Source organism: Cupressus sempervirens, chromosome 5 (genome assembly GCF_028749045.1).
Source record: "Cupressus sempervirens isolate cs-2001-9-10 chromosome 5, ASM2874904v1, whole genome shotgun sequence".
Lineage (NCBI taxonomy): Eukaryota > Viridiplantae > Streptophyta > Pinopsida > Cupressales > Cupressaceae > Cupressus > Cupressus sempervirens.
Window position 1 is genome coordinate 708,253,603 of NC_143122.1, and position 25,961 is coordinate 708,279,563.

Genomic DNA, 25,961 nt, shown 5'->3' on the forward strand with positions numbered 1-25,961 from the left:
TTCATGAGATTGTGATTGAGCCAAAGGTTTATTATGTTGTTTCTGGTTGTGCGATTAGTTCTGGTGTTTGCTATAGATATATGAATTTCGTTGACGTAATGAGCTTGAGAAGAAATCACTCGATTGTGTCTACATAGCTTTTTGTCTCACATGAGCGCATTTTCTGTGGCCTTGCAATTTGATGAAGAGTGAAACATCATTCGATTTGTTAAAGATTCTCACCGACGATTGCATCAGTGGATTCTAGGAAGTGCTGCTCCTATTTTCATTAGTTTCCTACCAATTTCTTCAAAGGTTTAACTCGCAGCGTGTTGTGTTCTGTAGCTTATGTCCATTTAGGAATTTCACTTTCAAGTTATTTGATTTCATGTTATTTTCATTCAATTTCATTATTTGCTTTGTTAACCCCCCTGTTAGAGTAGGACCTCATAGTAGTTGCATTGTTAGAGTTGCATTCATTGAAGAATAGAAAATACGAAAAATGCTGTTCTTTTAGTGTGATATTTTTGAGACAACAAACAGATTTTACTTGATTCCAAGGTAAAAGAATTTTTGGAACCAGCAAAGGCCTCCTCGTGAACATTCACATTTATCTTCTATTGAGCGGATTTTGGTACGTCACAAGACAAACACTGAACCTTGGAGCAGATCCTTAAAAAGATTTGCTTTTCAAGAGAGGAATTACACTATGGATTCCTGCCGTTGACCTCGTGGAAAATGAATGCCCAACAATACACTCGATGAAGGTCCTGATAATGTCACTATTCATCCTGCAAGTAAAATTATATTTGAAGAAACCCTCTCCTATCGCCCTGTTGACTAGAATACGTGTCATTCCGTCAATTTGCCTCAACACCCTGTTCCATCTTTCTAGTTTAATATTGCCTCGGAAGGCCATGTTGTGGACTTCAAAGGTATAGAAAACACATATGAATGTATCCATCTTATGATGACAACATACATAGTGACAAAGACTAAACAAGACCAAAGCAAAAGGAACAAAACAAAATCCCCTTGAAGCCTCTAGAAACACCTCGATACTTCCTCCAATGTCTTAGTAGCTTGATGTCACTCAATTGAAATTATATCACAAACAACCCTTTAAAAGGTACCATAACACCAGGAGTAATAAAGAGACCACTCTTATACTATTAATGATGATGAATCGGTCTAAAAATTAAACATAACATACATTACATAACTAGGATCAGATTAAGAGATCCCATAGTATATGTTAAAGGAATATATCTAAGAGCTACAAAACTTAAACTTATATCCACTAGCCTAACTAGTATACCATCAATGGTGACTAAATATACTCACTATATTATGTTACACTTCCCTTTGCTACATTAATTGTTGGATAGAAGCATTATCACTTACTATCCATTATGAAAATTCCATTATTTTTAAAATGGCCAAACCTAGTGATAAAGGACTAAAATAAAATAAAAACTATAATTGGAGGTGTTTATAACATATCTTTGATAACCAAGGAGTTAACACCATCAACTCCCTCATTTGCTAAATAATCTACCTTCTGATTACCTTCTCGATAAATGTGACATATCTGAATCTCTACAAATCGATCTAGGAGCCCAAGAACTTCTTCTAACTTAGAATTAAGGACCCAGTTGGGGGTTGCTCATTTTCTTATTGCATTTAAGATAATTTGTGTCACCTTCAATGATGATATTTGATAATCCTAACTTTTGACATAGTTGTAGGCCTTTTTCTAGTGCTTCAAGTTCTACCAGGTTGTTGGAAGTAGGATGAATAGACATGGCTTTTTTGGCAATCCATTTACCTATATCATTATTAATGATACAACCAATACCTATTGTTCTAGGGTTGCCTCTAGCTACCACATCAAAATTAAGTTTTGCCCATCCCTTTAGAGGGGAGGACCATTTACATGTTTCCCTTGCCTCCTTACTTTTCTTAAAATAGAAAAGTGGAGGTTTAATCAGGTTCAACCAATTCTTCTTCATGTGATAATCCCAAATAGAAAAGGAGCCCTCTTCTTTTTTGAAATTTCTAAGACAAGAGTTAGCTGTTTCAACTATTCTAGCTTCTATTTTTAGTATTAACTCTTCTAGCTTTAACTTTGAATCACTGAAAATTCTTCTATTCCTTTCTTTCCAAACTTCCCATACCAGGATAGAAGGACAAATATTCCAAAGTTTACTGTAAATGCCTTTACACATGTTGGTAGGCCATCCCTTGAGGAGATCAATAAATGATTTAGGCAATGGCATAACTAACCTAACATATGTTTGAGCCATTCCCAACATGTTTGGGAAAATGGACAGTTGTATAATAGGTGATCAGAGTCGTCACTATTTTGCTTACATAAAACACACCTAGAAGGGCCTTCAAAGTCTAATTTACAAAATCTATTTGCCATCAAAATCCTATTTTGGAATGCCAGCCATAAGAAAAATCTTGCCTTTGGCAAACAAGCGGGTTCCTAATATAATTTAAGCGGAATCTCCACTTCATCAGATCTTTGTGAGTGTATCAATGCTTTATATCCATTTTTCATGCTATACTAGCCATTATTCGAAGCTACCCAAATGAGCTTATCATTTCTCTCAAGTTGTTTAACTTTCCTAACTTGCATTATCTCTTCGTATGCCTTTACTACAACTGGGTCCAATTCTATGTCCTCTAGAGATTTCCTTATCCATCTTGAAGATCCTTCCTTTGTGATCTTTGTCTTGTAATAAATGACTTTTCTGCCCCACAAATTGACTAATTTATCTTTGAATTCCATGGGGACGAGACTATTCTCTAGCAGAGGATGCCCATTCCAAGAGTCCTCTCACAATAGGGCCTTATCACACTTACCGACATCCCAAGTTAGATATTTGTTGATGAGATGATGACACTTAATCATAAAGTTCTAGCTCTCTGACCCTTTAGGAAGGGTCTTCATTCTTAAAATTGATAGAGGATCATCAACATTAAGATACTTATTATACATAATCTTTGCCCACTTACGATCTCTTTCCTCAAAGAGGCACCAAAGTAATTTAGCCCCTAATGCTTTATTTTGCCATTGTGAAATCTTAATACCTAACCCTCCCATATCCTTAGGTTTGCATATGCTTTCCCATTTTATGAGAGCTAGTTTTTTGTGTTCCTCACAATCGTTCCAAAGAAAATTCCCAAGTTTAGCCTCAAATTTATGAAGAAGATGTATGGATAATGGTAAACACGAAAGCGGGTAAGTTGGGATGGCTAACAAAATAGAGCTTATCTTAATCCTCTTGCCAGCTTTTGAGAGTCATTTATCTTTCCAACTTCCAATCCTAGCATCCAGTTTCTCCAAAGTACTATTCCATACCTTACTGGATTTCACACCTTTCTCTAACTCAATGCCCAGATACTTGCATGGGAACAAATATTTTTTGTATCCCATGATATGATAGATATAGTTTTCTATCTTTGGATCCATATTCAAAAAATAAATCTCAGATTTCAAATCATTAACTTTTTGTCTTGAAGCTTTCATGTATAGTTCTATTATGGATTTTAATGCAAGCACCTCTTTTACTAAGCTTTGGCTAGGCAGAATCATATCATCTATGTATTGTTGATGTGTAATATTAGGAATATTCCTCATGACAGTAATACCTTTAATCTTTTAAATATTGTAAGCCTCGATGAGTACTCTCCCAACGGCTTCAGCTATAATTATATAGAAGGAAGGAGAAAGAGGGTCTCCTTGTCTAATACCTCTAGAAGTTTCGAAACAACCTTAAGGAATCCCATTACTAAGTACTGAAATTTTAGTAGATGATATGCATTTAAAAATAAGGTTAATCTATTGCCGAGAAAAACAAAAAGCTTCTAAGGTCTTACAAAGGAATTGCCAATCGACCTTATCGTTGGCTTTTTGGATGTCAAGCTTCATGAACATGCATGCTTCTTTATTCTTGTAAGCAAAATGAATTGTTTCTTGGATGATGAGAATGCCATTAAGAATGGATTTACCCAAAAAAAAACCTATTTGTTCCTCTGATATAATTTTTGGAAGGATGCCTTTTAATCTATTTGCTAATATCTTGGACAAAGTTTTGTAAATAGTATTACATAGCGCGATAGGTCTAAAATCTCCTGGACTCTTAGGTTTATCCTTTTTGGGGATCAGAGTGAGAAAGGAATAATTGATTTTTGATAACAGAGTTCCACCATTACTTGATGCCTCAATGGCTTTCTAGAGGTCTGGACCAATGATATCCCAACATTTCTAAAAAAAGAAGGCCTGAAAGCCGTTTGGACCTAGTGATTTATTAGGATTCAAATTAAATACCACTGATCTAACTTCTTCTAGTGTAATAGGTTTATTTAGATCTTTATTATCTTTAGCTATGAAAATTTTGAGGATTACTTTGAGTAGATTAGATTGGGCTTCTCTGTTTGACCCCTCAAAATTGTTTAGTATTTTATGGCAATGTTCTACAAAATTTTCCACAATTTCATTTGGTTCTTTAGTTAAGATACCCATACAATTTTTAATGCTGGATATTTTACTCTTAACTCTATTATAGAGGGTAGAGTTGTGATTTTTTTTTGTGTTCCAATCCCTCTCATCTAGCCATCTCTCTCGTGACTTTTGTCTCTAGAAGACTTCCTCTTTCGATAATATATCCTCTTGTTTGGCAAGTAATTATTTTTCTAATAAATTTCTATCATTATTCATACCATTTTTAATTACTTCTAAACTTAAATCCTTTAGTCTTTCTTCAATATCAATTTTTTCTTTAAAAATGTTATTAAAGTGTTCTTTATTCCATTTGAGAATCTTCTCCTTAAGCATCTTCATTTTGGAGACAAAAACAAACATCTTAGATCCTTCAAAATTACCTTGTGACCACCATTCTTTAATATTTCCTAAGAAGCTAGGATCTAAAAACCACATTTTTTTGCATTTAAACGGATTCTTAGTAGGTTTATGAGGTTCAAAGAATTCAATTTTAACTGGGAAATGATCTGACCCAGCTATCAGCATAATAGAAGATTAGATATTCAAATTATTTACATCCAAATCTCCTTTAATAAAAAACCTATATAATTTCTTAGCAATATAAGAAAAATCCTTTCGTCTTTATTCCATGTAAAATTCCCATTAATGAGTGGAATATCCATCAAGTTATGAAAGTCACACCACTTTTTAGATTCTTTAGATGATTGCGAGATCTGTTGAACTCCACCTATTTTTTTGTCTAAGTTTAAGATAGTATTGAAGTCTCCACTTAGCAAGATCAAATTGTTCTTATATTCGTTCATAAAAGTGTTGTTTTCTTCCCAAACTAATTTTTTCTCTATAGTACTTATTGGACCATAACCATTGATTATAATAAAATTGAGATTGGATTTCAAACTTTGGACTCTACCACTAATCCAGTTATTATTTATGTTTAAAATATCTAATATTATTTTCCTAGGATTCCAAATGAATCCTAAACCCCCTGATGCACCTAAAGAATCTTGAAGTGTGATACTCCATATGCCTAACTTCTTGCCTAATTTAGTTCCTTCTAGCTTATTTAATTTTGTTTCCTATATTAAAATAATTTCAGATTCGAATGATTTTAGGTTTTGTTTTAGTAGTCTTTTCCTGCTAGGGGCATTTAAACTCCTAGCATTCCATGTTGTAATCTTCATGCATCCTTTAGAAGGCACTTCCCCTTGCCATTGTTAAATATCAGATCTAGCTTTTATTGTTCTCTGTTTTGACTGTTCGCTTCCCTGAGGTCTTTCAAAGATTTCCTTCCTCTTTTAGCTTTCAATTTGCCACACTTAGGTGATTGTAAACCTTCCTAATCCATCTGAATCCCAAGTTGTTCCATGTTCTTTTGTGCATTTTGAGCAACTCTCAACTTGCTGCTATCTTTTTCTTTCATATCTTCATTTTCCAGTTCCCTTAAAATTTGATTTATTATGCTTGATTGATTATTCAATTTTGAATCTGCACATTTTATGCTACCATTTCCCATAGCCTTCTCCCTTTGCTCTATATATGTCGCATTTTCACATATCTGAGATTGACTCTTATCTTTATCCTCATTCTCAATGTTTATCATATCTCTTTTCAAGTCTTCACACGTATACTTGTCTCCACCTAATTTGAGTACTTTCTAAATTAAAGCTTCTCTCTGAGCTTCAGTAATTTTATCAATATTCTCAAAACTAATCACTTGGATTAGTTCCTTGATTAAAAGATCGAGGGTATCTTCTTCTATCTTTGATATACTCATGTTTTCCACTTCTTTTTCCCAAGTAGTGTCCCTATTTAAGAAATCATGAAATTCTTTTGAGATAGTTTTTTCTACTCTGTTCAATTCACTATTCTTATCCTTTTGAGTGCTGCCTCGGGTAAATGGTGAGTTAATTGAAGATGAAAGAGTCTACCAAAATTTGAATAACCTGTTGGATGCCTCTTTGATGGGTGTTACTATTCTGTCCTCTCTAGCATGCGAGTGATATTGCTCAGATTTAATATCCTTAGCTTGGGTTTTTGGTTCCCCTTCACTTGTTGCTTTCAATTCAAATAAAAGCGAGTTGTCTACATCCTCTAAAATATCCTTTTTAGCTTTGATTGATGCCTCTATTTGCTCTACTACTATGATGTCTTTGTCTATGGATTCTTCACATAGTAGGATTAAATTTTTATCCATAGTATCTTTGCTATTTTTTATTTTTAATCCATGGTTCTTTATATCAATGATGCTAGAATTTCCCTTTCTCATATCTTTGGATTCCGGCTATCCATTAGAGTGCTATAAATTTGTGACCCCAATGGTCTTTATGCCTTTACCTTCTTCTACAATCTTATTTTATCCTTTGCTACTATTTTCTATTCTCTATTTCTTTTTAGTAGACCTTTACTTTTTTATTGACTTGTCTACTTGTTTAGATCTTGGGTCCTTCTTATGATCAGCCTCTACCCTTGAGCTAAGATTCAATCTTTTTGCTGATACAATCTCCATCTTCCCCTTATTATCTGCCTTTTCTGTACATGTAAGGAATCTCCATGTTCTAATAAGAATGTATAGACTTCTTATTATTTGAGAATAATTGATGCATTCTAATTTTCTTGATTCTCATCATTGGAAACTCACTATTGAAATCGATAGTAAGTGGCAGTGTCTTGAATCTGATCTTCATATTATCATCTAATCTTAATATTTCTAATATTTTATCGTCATAGCCATGCAAATTTAGGTTACATGTTGCACTATTTGTAATTACTTTGCATAGAACCTAATTGATTAATCTTACTTTTGATGAGCATTTTCACATTGTTACAACATTGAAAAGAGGAATCTATGCCTATTAGTTCTCCCATAGAAGATCCTAATTTCCTAAGTATCTCTATTTGAAGCAGCTTTGGGGGCAAAGATTGTATTATAAACCAAGTTGGTAAGATGAAATCTAACACTTCTTCCTTACAATCTGGAAACCATTCTATAAATTTAATAGTGTATCCTTTGAAAAAACACTTAGAAACAAAAATAAAGTCTTTTTTAACATATTCATCCTTACAATGCAAATAAAGTATTCTATCTAAAAAGTGAGAGATACTTACCTGCTCCTCACAATTTTCCTCTAGCCAATTAGTGAGATCGAGTAATTCTCTCTTAGGACCATTCAAAAGGTGAATACTCTGACCTTTTGACATTCATGCCATCTGTCTTCACTTTCCTAGTTACTGATAATAGTGATATTTTCTTTAGGAATTGGAGGAGCCAGGGTAATGGAAGGTTTATTGAGCTTCGAAGGATCATGAAGATTTGCAGCCATGGATCTTCGACGTAGGGGAATATATGATCTAGGAGAAGTGTCTAAAGATGGAGTATAAGGAAGCCCTAGCCTATTGAGATGATTCAAAGGATAATGGATCTGATCTACAACCTCATTCATGCAAAACCCTATTTGTTTACGAAATAATTCATTGAAGTTTGAACAGGCATACTTAGTGAGATTAAAAACCCTAATTTGGTTGTCTAAACTAGTAGCACACAAAATAATTGGCTGTGATCTTAATGGCCCCAACAAACCTGAAGGTCTATGAGGTGATTCAAGCTTGGAGTGACTATACTAAGGCAAGTTGTTCACCTGCCTTCTGTCCTCCTGCTATGAGTTATTGGATCCGTGAACACTAGGATGCTATCCTTGATGTTCCTTATCCTCAAATTTCTCTAGAGTGGAGAATTTATTTATAGTTTTGACTGCATAATCTAGCCTCTCCGTGTCAATTTGGGCAAGGAGACACTATGCTCCAATCCTAGAATTCAAATCCGTCTTAGGGTTGCTGCCCTTCCAAAATTGTGAGATAGTGTTTTTTAAATAATTTCTATGACCGATCGACCAACTTTCTTTTTTTGCATTTCTAAGTGAATTCACCATTTTTTTATTCTTTTTTTTTTCAATTTTATTAATATTTAATTAATGTTGTATCTATTTTAGTTATTACATAACAATATGCATAATAAAAAATATATGTATTTGATGATAATTTTTTTTTATATTCTTAATTGAAAAATTATATAATGCACCATTTAGAACCCTCATAGACTATAGCCCAAAGAGAATCAATGGAGCTTCTTAAGTAGCAAATTTTATTTTATCAATCCACTAATATACTCATACTACATGATTCATTATCAACATGACAAATTGTTCTGCACATATGGAAACCTAATATTGGCAAATCTATCGATCTTGACACCATTCTAATTTTAGAATAAAGAGTAAACTATAATCTTAAAAAATGAAGACTAATATCTCATTACAAAAATTAAGGCTCAGGCACCTCCCAATAAGCATGGAGACCTCTTATTAGTTCATTAAATAACTATGAAATTTATCAGCTTTACTAATTTTTCCAATACCCCCAATACCTTATATGCTTGGCTCTAGTAGGCACAAACTCAAATCCTTGAGAATCATGATTATGCTATTGTTATGCTGCAGGTTTGGAGAGCAATTTTTGGAGAAGGAGTTTGAGCATTAAAGCTTTTTGTGGAGAACTTCTATCTTCTTGTCTTCTTCTCTCATGCATCCATGGCTTCCATCATCATGATTCATTCTTGCATTTTCATATTAGCTTAGATCCATATTTGCTTTTATAGATTAATCTTGGATTTTTATTTCCTTTCATAGATTAGATTTCCTTTCTTGCATTATTATCATTTAGATTATCTTGCATCTTTATTTGAATACATATTTTGATCTTTTAATTTCTCATTTTATGGTGCACTTGCATAAATTGAGGGCCTCCATTACAAACCCTTACACTCCATGAATAGAGAGCAATGAGCTGCCATTCAAGACTTCATTCTTGAGCAATCTTGGATATAATGAATCATAGAAGTGTGTCAAAATTTTAGCACACATTTTTGGTGCCCAACATGGGGCCACCCACCTTTACTTGCTGGTTTTAGATATTTTTGAAGCTAACCCCCTTATGCAAATTTGTTTAGAGACAAAAAAACCCTAAATCTTAAAGATGTGATCATATCTCCCAAACAACTTGGTATTTTGGTTTGAATTTTTTTTGCAAGTTGGTGACATATTAGAGAAGCTTCAGTGAAATTTTCAATTTTTTTGAGATATTTTCTATTTTAAATAAAATTTTCTTGATTTTTCATGAAAAATCATTTTAGGGTGCAAATTAGCAATTTTTTTGGAAAAGTCTATATTTTTGGAAAGGTCTCTGAATTCTAAATGGGGTTGGTTCTTTGTATTTTGATTTTAGAGATCATATTAAGGCTCAATAATTTGATTTACAAAAACTGGTCTATTTTGACAAAATAACTCACTAGGGCACAAATGAAAAGATCTTTTCAAAATTCTAACATTTTTGGAAAGCTCTCTAATTTTTGATGGGGGTCTCTTTTTTGCATTTAGGGTTTTGGATCCAAATTCATATCATATAGGTCCAATCTTGTTGACTAGGTCAAAAATCAATATTAAAAAAGGGTATTTGATGAATAGCTTGCATTTAATTTTTAAATGGATCAATGCATCATGTGAGATTTCATTTGGGTTATTTTCTAGTTATTGTCACTCTTAAAAATCAAATTTTCAGATCTAACCCTAGTTTTGCATAAGTTGGATATACATTGCATATCTTGTGTTTGCTTGTTGCTTTGTTTGTTGCGAGCAAGAGTTCAAGCATAAACGAAAGATAAAATAAAGGAAAGATGCATTGCAAGGATTACAAGGTATTTTTTTGGATCTCTATAATATTTGGATTTGAAAATGAAATGAACTCTCTCATGTGTTTGGATTGAGTGCTTTTACATGCTTTCATAGATTCACACTTCATTTGGTACTCTAAAATTGGATCTAGATTTACTTTCACGCATATGTGTTTCACATAGTAATTAGGCCCTATAAACACTATTTGTAGAGTTCTTGAGGGAATGTGCTTCATTCTTTTTCCTTACATATGAAGCTCTTCTCAACAATAGATCCCCTTGTAGGCAGGGAAGGATATTTGTTATTATCTCACAATTACTCTTGGGTTTGTCCTCAACATCCATTAGTATTTTCTCTTTTGAGATTGATGGTGTTTGTTATTAGCTTTTCAAAAAATTTGGTGAGGTGATTTTAAATTAGCATGTCAAAGAATCTTGTTTACTATGTTTGGGTAAGGTGAACAGGCTAAAGGAGTATGCTCTATTCCTTTGTGGGCATATCAAAAGCTTGGAACCCTTGAATCCAAACCAAGTCTCCATGTGGTACAACTTTGTGAATCTTTCTTGATTAGAGAGGGTTAACGGTAGTGGACATTCCCTTATTGGGTCAACCATGTGGACAAAACCTCAAGTTGTAATAGCCATTTTTGACGTGGTAGTAGCAACCACTATATAAATGTCCTTATGGGGAAAATGCTCACAAGTGTAGTCTTTTGTTGGGTTGTTGGATCTCCTCAGTATCTTTGATTGATTAGATTCTTGGAATATGTTAAAACCCTAGTGCACTGAAATTGGATTTTGCCCACTTTAAATTGCAAAAGCTATAGAGTTGAACATTACTAAGAACCATAGTGCTGCCAAATTTTCTTTTCTAAGACTATGTAAGTGATTGAAAAATATTTTGAGAACATACACAGTGGTGGTTCTAGGGATTAGACTGATCTTATGACACTATTCTTGTTCATATGCAAGGTTGCTTTGTCCCTTGCTCATTGTTTGAAGATGTTTGCTTGAAATTTCTAATCATTGTCTTGCGTGCCTAGTTCATGATTCAAAATTTATCACATGTAGTTGAATATTTAAAACAAATAAAATTTGAGGTCTTGAGTCGAGACTTTATGATCAAACTACTTTTCTATCATGTTATTTCTAATCTCCCTAGGTTGATCTGATTTATATTAGGCTACTTACCCCATTGTTAGAATCTTGTTTACACCTTGGGTTATTGTGCTTTGACCCCTTGAATTAGTGATCTTTGATTTTACAAGTGACCTTGTTTGGAGTCAATGAATAAGAGACTGTCCTTGCTAAGAAATATATAACTTTGGATTCTTTGATATTATGCTTGGGGAGTCTTAGTAATCTCTTGTCCATCCACTTTCATAAAAATTCAATTTTAATTATTTATAATTTGGGTAAATCATCCTCCTAGACCATATCTGCTAGGGTATTCACCCAAAGTTGTGGGCACCTCTATGGCAGTGTTGGTTTACGCCTATTGTAAAATTCTATCTTATTACATCTCTTTTGGACAAGTGAGTGCTTTTACTATCCTAGTTTGGTACCAATGTTTCTTAGGGTTATCTTATCACCTTGTATCTTTTCTTTCATGCCAGTTGCAACAAGATATCAAGTAGATCAAAGAAAGTGACCTCAAGTCATCTATGAATAATTACCTTTAGTTTAAACTCACTAAAGACATAAGGGAAAAGAACTTGTGTTTGTTTAATCACCTGAGAATATTCTAGAAGCTTTGTTTGACCCTAGTAATGACCTCATTGAGTTGAGTACACCCTTAGCATCACCTCACTCAGATATGGATATGAATTTTATAGTGACTCCATAAAAGAAGAATAAAAGAAGGTGAGTACTATGTTGACCTTTTAAGTGGTGGTCCCACTCATGAAAATAGACCAACCTCAACCCATATTAAGGATAGATATTTGGATGCACACCAAAGGGCTAAGAAAGGTATAAATTATACCTATCAAGAAGAGAAATCCCAATATGATGATCAAATTAGTGAGCCTTCTAGCACTCGTGTGAATGCAACATTTACTGGTAACTAGTTTAGATAGTCAAGACCATGTACACTGCTCATGACACCTTTAGGTTATGCAAGTGACAGACTCAAAGTACTTGAGCATGAGAGAAAAGCCCTTCTAGAGGAGCTAGCTAAGAAGGAAGAACAATTTAGATGCCTAGAGGAAGAAAGGAAAGTTATGATTGAGATAGAAAGGAAAGCCCATCAAGAAGCATAGGACCTTCTCATGGCTCCACAACTTGACAATAAATTCAATAATGTGCACATTGGTGGTGGAAACAACTCTCATCAATTCATTCCTCCTCAAACTCCATGAAATGAAAAAAATTGGAGAACACCTTCACCATCTCCTAGTCCTAGATGAAGGAGAGCTTCAAGACATGATGATTATAGGAGATCAACACCTCCTAGAGTTTTGAGAAAACCTTCACAACATGCTCATCATGGTTCACAATATGGAGGTGGTAGCTTGAAATTTGACTGCAACTCTTATGATTTCATGGCTATGCAACAAGAACCACATTTTCAGAAACATATGGAAGCATATATGGAACAAAATAGAGATGCACGCTTTCAAAATTTAATCAACAAGGGTGCTAAGGTCCCTTATAACTTTGATGTAGACAAAAAGATTCAAAAGCATGATCCCTCTATGAAAGAAGAAATTGACCAATTGAAGAAATAGTTGAAACAAATATCGACACCCAAGAGTTCTTTTTCACTTGATTCAATTTGTCCTAATCCTTTTGATAAGAGTGTTGACATGAAAGATTTTCCTAGAAAAATTAAGATCCCCCAATATGACAAATATGATGGAAATGGGGATCCAAATGATCATGTGCATCAGTTCTATACTATGAGTTTTGAGTTTTATCGTGAGCACTCATACCTTATGAGATTATTTCTATGGAGTCTTAAAGGTCAAGCAATGGAATGGTTTACCAATACAACTCCTCTTACTAAGATGTTCCTTGAGTTAATTCAAAGATTTGTTCAACACTTTGCATACAATCTTTCACGATCTGTCTCACTATTCGACTTATGTCACACAAAGCGAAATCAAGGAGAACCCTTTGTTACTTTCTTGCAAAGATGGAGATGACAATGCTCTCACTGTTATAGGACTATTCCTAAGAAAGAAAAGATTGAAATCCTCATTTGTAACATGGTTCCTAAAATGAAGTACAAAGTTAAGAAGATGGATTTTGAGTCCTTTGATACCATGGTTGAAGCCACATTTAGAATTGATGATGTTTTGAGAGAGCAAGGTATTTTGACGAAAAATGGAAACAACAACAACAATGGTCAGAATGACAAAAATAATAATAAGGATAAAGGAAAGAATACATATTGGAATAAGAACAAACAAGTGGTTAATGATGGAGTTGTGGATTCCTCTAAGCCTGAAGACTAAGTTGTTCTCCATTTGGCTAGTGCCAATCAACAAAGTAACAAGGCAAGATATCAAGAAGGGCCTAAAGGAGAAACATAACTTTACACAATTAGGTGAGTCATATGAAGAGATATTCACAAAGCTCCTTTCTTGTAATCTTGTGCACCCTTATGATGCTGCAAAGTTTTGCATACCTAAAGTTAAGCATGGTGGTGGGATGAGAAGGCCTATTGCAAACTTCACAATGGCATTGACATGATATTGAAAACTATGAGAGATTTAAGCATATTGTTCAAGATCTTATTGAGAATGGAAAACTTGAAATCAATGGATTAAATACAAATGCTAATCATGCAACATTCAAAGAGCCTTTTCCGAAGTATGAGAAAGGGGAAGCTTCCCAACCTACGAATGGCAAGACTGCAATCAATTACACTTATGCAAATGCATAAAATGTTGTCAATATGCTTAAGGTTGTAGAAAAAGTGTCAACATGATGGAAGATAAAGATCCTAGTGGTTATGATTTAAATTTGAGTTCTCTTATCCTTGGTGAAAAACTTGTTTTGGTGCTAAGGAGTGCTCACATGAAGGAATGTAAAGATCCCAGTGGTTATGATTTAAATTTGAGTTCTCCTATCCTTGGTGAAAAACTTGTTTTGGTGCTAAGGGGTGCTCACTTTGGAGAGTCATCCCAAGGTCCCTTTGTCATTAGAGGATCCAATTCAAACTAGTCAAGTAAACCTAAGAAAGTGTCCTCCCAAAGTTTCAATGTTGTTATGCAAAGTCAAGGTCCCCTTGTCATCAAAGTACCTAGTTCAAACCAACCAAGTAAGCCAAAACAAGTACAATCCAAGTATGTTCCTTCAAAACCAGTGGTTAATTCTAGGTAAAATTATAATCTTGTTGATCAATTGCAAAGAATCCCCACTCAAATTTTGATCTTTGAGCTTTTAGAGTTGTCTTTGAGACAAACACAAGTCCTTGAGGATGCTTTGTGCATGGAAAATGTTCCTAACAATTTAGATGTCGTTCAATTCTAGGACATGGTTAATAATATTGCTAGCCATCATTACATTTCCTTTTTAGAGGAAGATGATAAATCTTTGATCCATCCACATAATGTTGCCCTTCATATTGAGTTCATGATTCATAGAACCCATGTTAGGCACGTGTTGATGGATGGGGGTGTTGGGCTTAATATTTGTTCTTTGAGTCTTTTAAAGACATTAGGTTATTATGAACAAGTTATTGATACCATAAGGAATATTGCTATCAAAGCCTATGATGAGGCATAGAGAAGTTCAAAGGGGTTGGCCATCCTTCTTGTTAAGATTGGTCCTATTGAAAAAGATATTTTATTCCAAATAGTTGACGTTGGACCCCTTGCCTACATTATTTTACTTGGTAGACCATTGATTCATGATATGCAAGAAATGTCATCTACCTATCATCAATGCATTAAGTTCCCTTACAATGGAACAAATATTTGTATACTTTGTCTATTAACTCAATTTCAGCAAGTACTCATGTTTCCCTCAATAGAAAAGTAGATGATTTTGATACAACTTTAGCTAAATGTAAAGACAAGTTCAAGTCCATAGATCTTGGCATGGGGGGATATCAACTCAACTCCCTCACAACATTACTAGTTTCACCTAGGTCTTATGGTAAACCTTCACAAGAGATGAAACCTTCCTCTTTAGCTATGACATTATCTGACACATTTGTACAGTCATTAGTTGATGATTCATGTGTAGGATTAGATGATTTAAACTTAGATGTTATCTTAGTGGATGATTCTTCACTTGTTAGGATGAATCCTGATTTGGGTAGTTTAGGAAGTTACTTGATAGAATTTGACTCTTTGGTCACCAGAGATATCATTCATATTCATAACCTTGAACCAATCATTGATTTACCCCTTATTCATCCTAATTTGATTGATTGGTCCCAATGCAATCACGAACCTGAGCTTTTAATGTTTCAAAATGATTATGAGATAGCTTGCTATTTGAATGCCATTGAACATGTAGTCTCTTCCACTAGTGAACTGGCTATCAACATGATAGAGCTAGAAATCAAGTACCTTAGTCACACAATTAAAAGAATAGGAGTTTTGATGGTGAAAGCCACTATGTGGCAGTGTCATAATTGAAAAAATTAAAAAGAAAGCATGTATCCAAGGGTGAAAACCTCTCTGAGGCGCTTGAGCATGAGGTACTTGATCATCTTCCTAGTTATTTTCAAGATAGATCTTCATTGCTTATTGAACCAAGACAAAAAATCAATTTGGGTACAATGAATCTCCGCAAATGGTACATTTGGCTTAGTCTTTGTCATCACAAGAAAAGGAAGCCTACACTAAGTTCTAACAAGAAAAGAAGATGAATTTTGCATGGACTTATTCAGATATGCCATGGTTGGACACTAATCTTAAAAATAACATTGCTGAGTATCAAGCTTTAACAAATGGACTTAAGATGGCTATAGAATGGAGAATTACAAAGTTACACATCTATGGGGATTCATAGCTGATAATCAACCAAGTCAATGATGATTATTTAACAAAAAATGAGAAATTGGTACCTTATAAGCAAATGGCTGATTCCTTGAGACACTACTTCAAATTTGTCTCATTTTAACAAATCCTTAGAGCAGGAAACAAAGTAGTTGATGATATGGCTACACTTGCTTCACTTCTTCAATTAGAGCAACATGAGTCAAGATTTGAATTCCTGGTGGAAAAGCTACATCACCCTATCTATGATTCCCAAGAAAGTCATGTTATTTGTACCCTTGTTAGTCATGAGTCATCCTATTACGGTGCCATTTATTCATACTTCATGATGGTATTATACCCAAAATATTTAACCAATCTAAATGTAGAAACCTTATTCAAAATGCCTCTCACCATTCCCTTATCTCTGGTGATTTGCACATGAGGGGTCTAGATAGAACACTTCTTAGATGCTTAGAAAAGGAAGAATCCGATCAAGCATTAGTTGACATCCATGAGGGCATCTCTAGGGGACATTCCAATGGTCTTTCCATGGCTTGAAGGTTTCTTAGGGCAAGGTACTATTAGCCCACAATGTAGTAGCTTTTGCAAAGTCATGTGAAAAGTTTCAAAAACATGGTAACCTGATACATGCTCCAAGAAGGGAACTCATTCCTTCTATCTCTCAATAGCCATTTTAGTATTGGGCCTTTGATCTTGTTGGGTAGATTCATCCCAACTCATCATGTGGACACAATTTTATTATCACTACTACTGATTACTTCATTAAATGGGTAGAAGTTGTCCCACTTTCTGTTGCCTCGGGCAAGACAGTTTCTCTACTTATTATGAATCATATTATCTATAGTTATGAAGTTCCTTCCAAGATTATCACTAAAAATGGAGGCCATTTTAAAAATAAGGACCTTAAAAAACTCTGTAAGATATTCAAGATGAAACAACATTGGTCTTCCATTTACTTCCCGCAAGGAAATGGTCAAGCAGAAGCATCGAATAAAACCATTCTCAAAATCTTATATAGAAAAATTTATAAGAATGGTAGAGATTGGCACTTACGGATAAATCTGGCTTTGTAGCCCTATAGAACGAGTATTCATACTCCTACTAGGGCTACTCCTTTTTCCCTTACATATGGTGCTAAAGTAGTGTTACCTTTAGATGTTGAGATTCCTTCACTCAGAGTTTCCCTCAAAGGTCTAGTTATAGATGAAGACTAACATGCCATGAGACTTCAAGAGTTAGAACTTCTAGATGAGAAATGCCAAGTATCATTTGACCATATGAGGGTCTATCAAAAGTGCATGTCAAGAGCATTCACCAAATAGGTTCACCCTAGAGAATTTCAGGTGGGAGATCTTGTCCTACGTGAAAATCCTAAGAATCCAAAAAATAGAGATCAAAAGGGTAAATTTGAACCTAATTGGCTTGGACCTTACATTATTACAACAAATTTTGGGTCTGGTGCCTATTTGCTATCTACATCAAAGGAAGAGAAGCTCCCTGATCCTATCAATGTCTTGCACCTGAAGAACTTCTATCCATGATGCCTGTTCTATTGGGGGGCATCTTTGTACATATTTATTGATCCTGAAAATACAAAAAAATGATATACTATCAAAATTCTAAAAATTGGAAAATGTCTGAAAAATGATCATTTTAGTAATAAATGCTTTAATGTATCTCCAAAAAAATTATATATTCAAAAAGTAAAAATAAAATCTAAGTGGTGAAAACCTAGAAATGGGTGCTACTTGAGGCCTTTGCACCCTTGTTTCTTAGCACGTGTCCTCAACACTTGGCCTTTCTCCATCATGCCTTGTCCTTGTTGCCTTGGTTTGGAATTGATCTTTTTCTAGGGGGAATAACTGTGTTAGCTTTGGTCTCTTGGCTGCGTTAGTCTTTAGGACACCTTGCAAATGGTGTTTTTCAACAACACCCCAATTTTATATTTTAATACAACCCTTGACGTTAAGTATTTTTCAACACTTATTGGTTTGGTCTTACCCAGTTTTGTCATGTGATCTTACCTGCTTGCAAGCATTCGATCCTTATCCTCAGAACTCAGTATCAGTAAACACATAATTTTTTAAACACAAACACTTAATGCTTGACATATGTCATGATCTTTTCTTTGTGTGCTAACTATTATTGATTTTTGTTGAGTGTCCTTGTCTAATAAGTCTTTTTGGGATACATAGCTAGAGGACTTGGGGCATGGGGCATGTTTTTATTTGTTTTCTACTTGTGGGTGTGGTTTTGAAACTCTAGAGTGTCTCTTGTTGTTCCTTGAAATACTTAGGAGATTTGAGGCATCATCCTTAACTACTTTTGCACAACTATTCTTATGGTCATCTTGGCATCTATGCCTTGATGCAAGCATGGTTTTGCTAGATTAAATTGGGTAAGCTAACATCGAGGTCATCTTGACCTTTATGTCTTTGATGCTTATGTTAGAATCTTTCCACATTCCAATCCGATATAAATCACATTCATATCTTTATAGTTGTGCTTGTGATTAGTGATGATTGTGTGATTTTAAAATGTCCATTAATAATGGCCCAATGATGAAAATAAGTTCTTTAACATTCTCTAATGAATGATGAACTCAAAATACTATGTTACAGTTGCTCTATTACGAGTACACCTTTGCATTTTCATATAGCTTGCATTATTAGACTTCCTGTTAATTTGCATTTTTAGGCTACATTATGAGTTTGAGAGGGTTTTCCTTTCATCTTTCTTGTGGAATTTAATCAACTGTGATCATTTTTTGATCTTTATTTCCTTATCTTCTTTTGTAATCTTAATCAAAATTTCTATCTTAAATAGTTGATTGATTTCGGGGCATTCTATTTCTTATAGAAACTTTTCTTTTCTTCTTTCTGTTTCTTTCCATATCTTCCAAATTTATACCTTCTATTCACTTTGACCCCACTTCTTTTCTTCTAATTCAACTTTGGGGCATAATATTTCATGCTTGATGGTCTACCTTGGTTCTGTGATTCTTATATTTTTCGTCTTACATAAAGAACTTTTTCTTTTCTTCAATTTGATCAAATTTATCAATTTGTTGTTTCTCCTCTATCTCATTTTGATTTCAATCACGAGTGGGCAATACCTATCAACTTCAATCCTTGATTCAATTTTATCAATTTTATCCTCAAGTTTTTTAAGTCAAAATTTATTTGTATTCTTTGTCCTAATGTGTTCCCCAATCGACCACACACCTGGGTTGTTTTATGATCCCAAATCGATCTCACACTTCAATTTCTTTCTTTGAATACATGTGTTCCCAAATCAATCACACATTAGTCAAAGAGGGGAAAATGTATGCACCCTAAAATGGTTGTCTAGACTATGGACCCCCATTATTCAATTTATCAAATTTCCTGAATCAATGGTTTGCAATATTTTATTAAATCAATTCAAATCAATTTCTTTGATCAAATTGCAACTAATTCAATTATTTCAACATTTCCTAAGGTTTGATCATTTTATCCTAAGTCTTATTTAATTAAAAGAAAACCTCTCTTTTATTTAAATAATTAATCCACATTTAATTAATTAAGAGAAAAACCCCTCTTTTAATATAATTAAATATTTCTTGTTTAATTAAAAGAACATGCTCCCTTTTAATTAAAGAAAATCCCAATTGAAAAAGGAAATAAAATAAACAAAAATTAAATAAATTCTTTTTGCCTGTACACTTAAATGCACATATTTCTAAGTGGGATTCCATTTAATTCTCCTCCTCTTTTCTCATTGGTGGAATTTTGTTTCACATGGATCATTCTTTCTCCACCCTTGATTAAATCTTATTGCCTCTTAATCTTGATCATCCATTCTTCTTTATAAGGGAGAGCCCTCCCCTCATTTTTGAAATCTGCGATTATGCTATGGTTATGCTGCAGGTTTGGAGAGCGACTTTTGGAGGAGTTTGAGCATTGAAGCTTTCTGTGGAGAACTCCTATCTTTTTGTCTTCTTCTCTCACACATCCATATCTTCCATCATCATGATCCATCCTTGCATTTTTAGATTAGCTTAGATCCATATTTTCTTTCATAGATTAATCTCGCATTGTTATTTCCTTTCATAGATTAGATTTCCTTTCTTGCATTTTTATCATTTAGATTAGCTTGCATCTTGATTTTCATGCATATTTTTATCGTTGAATCTCTCATTTTATGGTGTACTTGGATGGGCACAAACTAGGCCAAACTGAGGGCCTCCATTTAAAACCCTTGCACTCCATGAATAGAGAGCTATGAGCCACCATTCAAGACCTCATTCTTGAGAAATCTTGGATATAATGACACATAGAAGTATGTCAACATTTTAGCACACAAGTAGAAGATGATGATGGGATTGTGTTGATAACTTCAAAGAAAATTTATTTGAAAATAATTTGTTGTATTGGTTAGTTAATGCTTGAATATGCTATCCTAGAGATATGTTTTGTGTAATAGTTCTAAAGCAATTTGGATAGTAGGTTAAATTGACTTCCTCTCAGCTCATAACATGATTGGAATAGTTCCTAAAAAGATTGGAGTCTTCTAAAAAGGATTCAAAGTCTCTAAATAGGGACTCACATGTATTGACTGTATATAATTGGCTCCTAACTGGGTCATATACTTTTTGAAGGAATTTTTTTATATTAGTACATCATCTTGTGGGTATCATTCCCATCGAGGTTTTCTCTATGATCAAGGGTTTTTCTATTTAACAAATCTTGTGTTACTGTGCATATTTCATATCTTATAGTTGTTGCATAGACTGGTTATTAGAATTGGATTTGATAAGATTAATTTAAGTTTGTTTAAGCACACAACTCATTCAGTCCCCCTTTGAGTTTTGTTGGTGGACTTTACTTTCTAAAAGTTAGTATTAGATCATCATGTCCTTAATGAGGAAGTTTTCCAACTTAAGGAGATCCATAGTATATAGGAATGAAATTCTGAAGTTTGATGAATAGAACTATTGAGTGGTCATTTTGCACAATGCCGATGAGATAAATTCTTGTGAATCTCTCTCTTGAAAAGATGATCAAGATAACCAAATCCAAGGTTCTAGATGGTTGTTTTTCAACCTTCTAGGTAGTTCAACTGGAGATAAATGTGAATTTTCACAAGAAGACCTTTGTTGGTATCTTTAAATTTGCAAATGACTCTGAAGAAATGTAATCACAAACCAATGTATTTTTTTTTGTATTTTTTGATTTTTATGATGAATACAAGTTCTTTGAATGCAAATACTATGAAATCCTACTTGTAACCATGTGTTCAAAAGAAAATAACAGAGTTAGGATAACAAGAGATTTCAAGTGTAAGATTAATTTTGGTGGGGCCTCAAAGGGCAACCCAGAGATGGCGGATTGTAGTGTCATCATCAAAAATATGAACGGGGACAGTTTGGGTGTGATGGCTGTCCCTACTGGGGAACAAATGAATAATGTGGTAGAAGCTACTGCAATGTTCTATGGTCTTAGTTATGTCAACAATATGAATTTGGAAAAGATTTGACTTGAGGGGGGACTCCACTTAATGTTATCAATTGTCTTAACAGAGTTAATAATACCTCTTAGACAATTCATAATATTATATGGATCGCTATTGGTTTAATTAACTTGTTTGAGAATTGTGTTATCACTCATAGCTATAGAGAAACTAATCATGTTGCTAACCAGGCTGCGAATGTGGCATGTAAAAGTCGTGATAAGTTAATTTGGAATAATGGTGATAATATTCCTACCAATGGGCTATCCTTGATTGAGTATGACAAGGTTAGAAGTTTGAAAAGAATTTTTATTAATGATGAACATGGCAATAAGTATTATTTATGATTTGAGAAGGATTAGGGAGTGGTGGCTTATGATTAGTTTTGAAGAGACAATACATTCATTGCCACACAAATTATGGGTTTATTTATTTAACAAAAACTTTTTCTGTGATATTGACACTGAGTTCTTATTTCTATCTATTTATGTTGAGAGTGTGAGATTTTGTCACAACTTGAGGAAGATGGGAGGCAAAGAGGGTTGAGCTAGCTAGCTATAAGGACTGGAAGAAGAAAAAGGATATCTGGGAAATTCTAAAACAAGGGAATTTCATGAGCTTCATGGAGAAGTTAAAGGGTAGCAACCCTTCCATTACCCACCAATTTATCAAGACCTAGAAGGATGGTAGTATTTTGGTGGGTAATTAGAGAATGAAGGTTATAGAGGACATTATTGTGGAAGCTATGGGTCTTGATATAGAGGGAATCAATTTCTATAGGGATAGAAAGCTTTCTAATCAGGTTGTGGAATAATTCATGGATACGGTTAAAGAGCATAACAAGTTAGTTAAAATTGGTAATTCCTATTTTAGCCCTAGTTCCATTTCTTGTCCTTGGAGGTTTGTCATGATCATGGTAATTGAATACTTAACTCTAGATGGCCTCTTTACTAAGATATTTGGGTACCATTTTATGCTAGTAAACCATTTTAGGCATAGGGTTAGGCTTAATCTCCCCTTCTACCTTAGGAAATCATTGGGTAAACAATTTTAGCTATTCAGAATGATCTTGAGGGTAACCATGTCTACCATGAGGGCTTAATGGTTCTAGTTATGAACCTTCTCAAATCCAAAAAAGTGGACATACCTCATTATAGTAAGAAAACTTTGGAGTGTGAGACTGAGGGGAGTGAACATGATGAGGGCTTTTATAAGGATACATAGGAAAATGTAGTTGAGATAGAGGATATGAAGAGGAAAAGGTTTGATCTTGGGAGATCATCTAGGAAGAAAAGGAAGATTAAGGAGGTTGATTCTGAGATGGATACAGAGTTTGAAGAGGAGCTGGAGGAGGGTATTGAGAAAAAAGGCATTTCTGGTATTGTTTCAAGAAACAAGGTGAAGAATATAGACAAGGTTCCAAACATACCTTCTCATGATGAACCTCTAATTAAGAGGATGGAGTAGAAAGGGAAGAAATTGTTTTCTTAGGGAAAGGCTGTTGACAAAGGGCCTAAGGAGGCAGATAATGAAAGAGACAATTTGGGCAGGGATATATATTATCTAATTCATAACAAGGACAATGATGACCAAGGTTATTTGATGGGGATCTTTGGTAATCTAAGGTTAATAAAGAAGGACATTAGTAGTTTTAACTAGTAGATGTAGGACATTTTGAGAGAGTTTAATTAGCTCAACAAAACTACTAGAGATGAGAGAACTCTGAGACAACATATTGATAGAATTTTTGAGGTGATTGGTAATGCTAAAGAGGTTAAGAATCTTATGAAACATGTTCCACCCCTAGAAGCCAAGAATAAAGCTTTGGATCAACTAATTAAATATTTCTAGAAAAGGTTGGATGGTATGGATAACAGAGTGGTCAATATGGAGAAGATGGTTAAGAAACTTATTGACCACAATTATTCTATTCTAAAGACTATGGCAAACAACATTAATACTCTACTGAATATATTTGAACAGGGGAAAGGTCAAGGATTCAAAGACATGAAAGATGACCATGAATCCAACAAGCATACCAAGGCTAACTCAAAAAAGATTGAGGTCATGGAAGACAAAGAAATGGATGATCTAAAGGCCTCTGCGGATAACATGAACATCCTTGTAGACTAGGCAACTGATTTACTAAAGGCCCTATAGCTATCTTTGTGTTGACTTTTTGCTTTCTTTTTTTTGTTTTTTCCTACTAGTTGTTTTAAGGCTTCTTGTCTTAGTTAGTTCTATTCTTAGGTTTTGATGCATAGTTCTTATGGGATTCTATACTCTTGTTGTTATATTCCTATGTAAAAGGTTTAGAGTCCTTTAAAACCTATTTTTACTTAATCAAAATAAGAGATTTCAAGTAAATTGCTAAAACTAAAATTCCTAATGGTTATAAGTCAAAGCAACAACACTTCTGCAAACTAATTTTATGAAAGAGATCAACTAAGAAACCAATGAAATTATGAATAGTGTGTCCTCAACTCCATTGATCTAATCATCAAGAGGAAATAATGAAAACCATAGGATATTTCATAATTCATCAAATTGTATAGCCATGGAAAGTGTGCGTATATAAGACAAATTACTGTACAAGAATATGAAGGTGATCCTTTCTCTAATTCGTCACTACGAAGGATTTTTTTATCAAATGAAAAATACCATAACTAATTGATCTCATGAGCATTAAAACACAACAAAACTACTGGCTCCATCACTATTCATGAACATAAATTCATAAAGGAAACACACATCCTAGTAAGATACCCTACACACATAATGAAATCACTAGTAGCATACTTTACTGCATTAAAATATTGGTCTTATATACATATTTCATCCTTGTATTCATAGGCAACCCCATCCTTAATGAAATTTTTAGATCAAGGGATTTTTCCTTGCAAAAAGCATGCTAAAATTATCAATTTTAAGAAAATAATGTACAAAAAAATTCCTAACTAGGTGCTAAGTAGGTCTATACTCTTTATTTTATTAATCACAAGGTGCATGGACCTTTACATGACTCAAAAAATCACATGGAAGAAGAAGAAAGAGAGAGAGAAGACTGTAGATGATCTAGGAGTCTCTAACACTTCTTTAGATGCAAAATCACTCTCCACTATATGTCTCTATCAGTTAAACTCCTGCCAAAACATGTTTTCGGTGTATGGAACACTCCAAACATGGAATTAGCCATTAAATTTCAGCACCATTATAATGAATCCAAAATTGTTGATGTACTTGCACACTTTATAAAATGGTGCACCTTTGTACTAGCACACATTTACACTAGCACACTAGTGCACCTTCAGAGGTGGTAGGACCAAAAAGAAAAATTTGTCTAAGTCCCAAAATCTAAATTTCTAACATATGGGTTTTCTAAACCTTCTACCAAAATGATTTCTGAATGCACTACTCTAAACTTTTGAACAATAACCCAGTGATTTCTTGAGTATCTGGAAAGTCTAAGGACTCAAGCTTAGTTTTCACTTCCTAGCAGTATTCTTTGACCTCCTTCCTAATTTATGTGAATTCTTTGATCTTAGAGTCAAACTCTTTCAATGCCTCCTCGATCTTGAAGATGCGTTTGATGTCATCTTCAAAGGATGTTGTTTCAAATAATGCTTAGAATTATTACACAACTACTTCAACTGTGAAAAATTGTGTCCTAGACTCATCTCCAAAAATCTTCAAGTTGGAAGCACTATAATATTTATCTACCTCCAAAAATTGATCAAGATTCCTCTTCTTTATATACTCCAATCATGACCTTATTTCCCACCACTATCTTTTCTATCCAATCATCTATCTTCTCCAATTCATCTGGGGCATATATTCCTAATAACATCTAGTAACTTTTGCCCTAAATATTTTGCAATGCATCTAAGTCATTGGTCCAAGTAGCCACTTCATCCATCAACCCAAAATCTTGGTCAACCACTATAACCAACCTATCAAAATTCTTCTGTATACTAAGCAATAAGTTCATATTTGATTTGATAATCTATACCCCTTTATCCTCAAAACTATGATGCCATTTTTTACACACATCCAAAAATAAATTGCTCTATTCACTGGCCATAGCTTGTTTGTCAAGGGCATTGGCTAGAGTGATCTCAGGATGATTAGGGTCCAACAAAACCACTATCTCCTTCACATAATCCCATAATAGATCATTTTGTTTCTTCAATTCTAAAATCTCTACCTCATCCTGATCCAAGTGTCAGATACTTGCTTAAGGCCCATAATAGTCAAAACTTTGGCTACATCTATGGTGGCCTTCCCCAATACCACTTCC